This window comes from Heterodontus francisci, unplaced genomic scaffold (assembly GCF_036365525.1).
Source record: "Heterodontus francisci isolate sHetFra1 unplaced genomic scaffold, sHetFra1.hap1 HAP1_SCAFFOLD_292, whole genome shotgun sequence".
Taxonomy (NCBI): domain Eukaryota; kingdom Metazoa; phylum Chordata; class Chondrichthyes; order Heterodontiformes; family Heterodontidae; genus Heterodontus; species Heterodontus francisci.
The window spans coordinates 1,789,637-1,794,125 of record NW_027141280.1 but is presented as its reverse complement, the minus strand read 5'-3'; positions in this window follow the sequence as shown (position 1 = coordinate 1,794,125).

Sequence of the window (4,489 nt, the reverse complement as noted above, 5' to 3'; positions counted from 1 at the left end):
TTTCACTCTCTGACACTCTCTATCACTCTCTGACACTCTCTGACTAACTCAATCACTCTCTATCACTCCCTGACACACTCTGACTCTCTCTATCACTCTATGACACTCTCTGACACTCTCTATCACTCTCTGTCACTCTCTGACACACTCTGACACTCTCTGACACTCTCTGTCACTCTCTATCACTCTCTGACACTCTCTGTCACTCTCTATCACTCTCTGACACTCTCTATCACTCTCTGACACTCTCTGACACTCTCAGAGGCTCTCTATAACTCTCTATCACTCACTGACAATCTCAGACACTCTCTATCACTCTCTGACTCTCACTGACACTCTCAGACGCTCTCTGTCACTCTCAGACACTCACTGACACTCTCAGACTCTCTCTGTCACTCTCAGACAGTCTCTATCACTCTCTGACACTCTCTGACACTCTCTATCACTCTCTGAGACACTCTGACACAATCTGACACTCTGTGACACACTCTGACACTCTCTATCACTCCATGACACTCTCTGACGCACTCTATCACTCTCTATCACTCTCTGACACTCTCTCTCACTCTCTTACAATCTCTAACACTCTCTTTCACTCTCTGACACTCACTGACACTGTCAGACACTCTCTGTCACACACTATCACTCTCTGACACTCTCTTTCACTCTCTGTCACTCTCTGACACTCTCTATCACTCTCTGACACTCTCTATCACTCTCTGACAGTCTCTATCGCTCCTGACACACTCTGACTCTCTCTATCACTCTATGACACTCTCTGAAACTCTCTATCTCTCTCTGTCACTCTCTGACACACTCTGACACACTCTGACACTCTCAAACACTCTCAGACACTCTCTGTCACTCTCTATCACTCTCTGACACTTTCTATCACTCTCTGACACTCTCTACCACTCTCTGACACTCTCTGTCACTCTCTTTCACTCTCTGACACTCTCTATCACTCTCTGACACTCTCTGACACTCTCAGAGGCTCTCTATCACTCTCTATCACTCACTGACACTCTCAGACACTCTCTATCACTCTCTGACACTCTCTGACACTCTCAGAGGCCCTCTACCACTCTCTATCACTCACTGACAATCTCAGACACTCTCTATCACTCTCTGACACTCACTGACACTCTCAGACGCTCTCTGTCACTCTCAGACACTCACTGACACTCTCAGACTCTCTCTGTCACTCTCAGACAGTCTCTATCACTCTCTGACACTCTCTGACACTCTCTATCACTCTCTGACACACTCTGACACAATCTGACACTCTGTGACACACTCTGACACTCTCTATCACTCTATGACACTCTCTGACGCTCACTATCACTCTCTATCACTCTCTGACACTCTCTATCACTCTCTTACAATCTCTGACACTCTCAGACACTCTCTGACACTCACTGACACTGTCAGACACTCTCTGTCACTTCCTATCACTCTCTGACACTCTCTTTCACTCTCTGTCACTCTCAGACACTCTCACACACTCTCTATCACTCTCTGACACTCTCTATCACTCTCTGACACTCTCAGAGGCTCTCTATCACTCTCTATCACTCACTGACAATCTCAGACACTCTCTCTCACTCTCTGACTCTCACTGACACTCTCAGACGCTCTCTGTCACTCTCAGACACTGACTGACACTCTCAGACTCTCTCTGTCACTCTCAGACAGTCTCTATCACTCTCTGACACTCTCTGACACTCTCTATCACTCTCTGACTCTCATTGACACTCTCAGACGCTCTCTGTCACTCTCAGACACTCACTGACACTCTCAGACTCTCTCTGTCACTCTCAGACAGTCTCTATCACTCTCTGACACTCTCTGACACTCTATGACACTCTCTGACGCACTCTATCACTCTCTATCACTGTCTGACACTCTCTCTCACTCTCTTACAATCTCTGACACTTTCTTTCACTCTCTGACACTCACTGACACTGTCAGACACTCTCTGTCACTCACTATCACTCTCTGACACACTCTTTCACTCTCTGTCACTCTCTGACACTGTCTATCACTCTCTGACACTCTCTATCACTCTCTGACACTCTCTATCAATCTCTGACACTCTCTATCACTCTCTGACACTCTCTATCGCTCCTGACACACTCTGACTCTCTCTATCACTCTATGACACTCTCTGAAACTCTCTATCACTCTCTGTCACTCTCTGTCACTCTCTGACACACTCTGACACTCTCTGACTCTCTCAGACACTCTCAGACACTCTCTGTCACTCTCTATCACTCTCTGACACTTTCTATCACTCTCTGACACTCTCTATCGCACTCTGACACACTCTGACTCTCTATATCACTCTATGACACTCTCTGAAACACTCTATCACTCTCTGTCACTCTCAGACACTCTCAGACACTCTCTGTCACTCTCTATCACTCTCTGAAACTCTCTATCACTCTCTGACTCTCATTGACACTCTCAGACGCTCTCTGTCACTCTCAGACACTCACTGACACTCTCAGACTCTCTCTGTCACTCTCAGACAGTCTCTATCACTCTCTGACACTCTATGACACTCTCTGACGCACTCTATCACTCTCTATCACTGTCTGACACTCTCTCTCACTCTCTTACAATCTCTGACACTTTCTTTCACTCTCTGACACTCACTGACACTGTCAGACACTCTCTGTCACTCACTATCACTCTCTGACACACTCTTTCACTCTCTGTCACTCTCTGACACTGTCTATCACTCTCTGACACGCTCTATCACTCTCTGACACTCTCTATCAATCTCTGACACTCTCTATCACTCTCTGACACTCTCTATCGCTCCTGACACACTCTGACTCTCTCTATCACTCTATGACACTCTCTGAAACTCTCTATCACTCTCTGTCACTCTCTGTCACTCTCTGACACACTCTGACACTCTCTGACTCTCTCAGACACTCTCAGACACTCTCTGTCACTCTCTATCACTCTCTGACACTTTCTATCACTCTCTGACACTCTCTATCGCACTCTGACACACTCTGACTCTCTATATCACTCTATGACACTCTCTGAAACACTCTATCACTCTCTGTCACTCTCAGACACTCTCAGACACTCTCTGTCACTCTCTATCACTCTCTGACACTCTCTATCACTCTCTGACACTCTTTGTCACTCTCTGACACTCTCTGTCACTCTCTTTCACTCTCTGACACTCTCTATCACTCTCTGACACTCTCTGACACTCTCAGAGGCTCTCTTTCACTCTCTATCTCTCACTGACACTCTCAGACACTCTCTATCACTCTCTGACACTCACTGACACTCTCAGACACTCTCTATCACTCTCTGACACTCTATCTCTCTCTGACACTCTCTATCGCTCTCTGACACTCTCTGACACACTCAATCACTCTCTATGTCTCTCTGACACACTCTGACACTCTCTATCACTATATGACACTCTCTGACACTCTCTATCACTCTCTATCACTCTCTGACACACTCTGACACTCTCTGGCAATCTCAGACACTCTCTGACACTCTGTCACTCTCTATCACTCTCTGACACTCTCTTTCACTCTCTGACACTCTCTTTCACTCTCAGACACTATCACTCTCTGACACTATCTGAAACTCTCTCTCACTCTCTGACACTCTCTGACACACTCAGACACTCTGTGACACACTCTGACACTCTCTATCACTCTATGACACTCTCTGACGGTCTCTATCACTCTCTATCACTCTCTTACACTCTTTATCACTCTCTGACACTCACTGACACTCTCAGACACTCACTGTCACTCACTATCACTCTCTGACACTCTCTATCACTCTATGAATCTCCCTGACACTCTCAGAGTCTTTCTATCACTCTCTATCACTCATTGACACTCTCAGACACTCTCTGAAACTCTCTGACACTCACTGACACTCTCAGACACTCTCTTTCACTCTCTGTCACTCTCAGACACTCTCAGACACTCTCTATCACTCTCTGACACTCTCTATCACTCTCTGACACTGTCTATCGCTCTCTGACACTCTCTGACTAACTCAATCACTCTCTATCACTCCCTGACACACTCTGACTCTCTCTATCACTCTATGACACTCTCTGACACTCTCTATCACTCTCTGTCACTCTCTGACACACTCTGACACTCTCTGACACTCTCTGTCACTCTCTATCACTCTCTGACACTCTCTGTCACTCTCTGACTCTCACTGACACTCTCAGACGCTCTCTGTCACTCTCAGACACTGACTGACACTCTCAGACTCTCTCTGTCACTCTCAGACAGTCTCTATCACTCTCTGACACTCTCTGACACTCTCTATCACGCTCTGACTCTCATTGACACTCTCAGACGCTCTCTGTCACTCTCAGACACTCACTGACACTCTCAGACTCTCTCTGTCACTCTCAGACAGTCTCTATCACTCTCTGACACTCTCTGACACTCTATGACACTCTCTGACGCACTCTATCACTCTC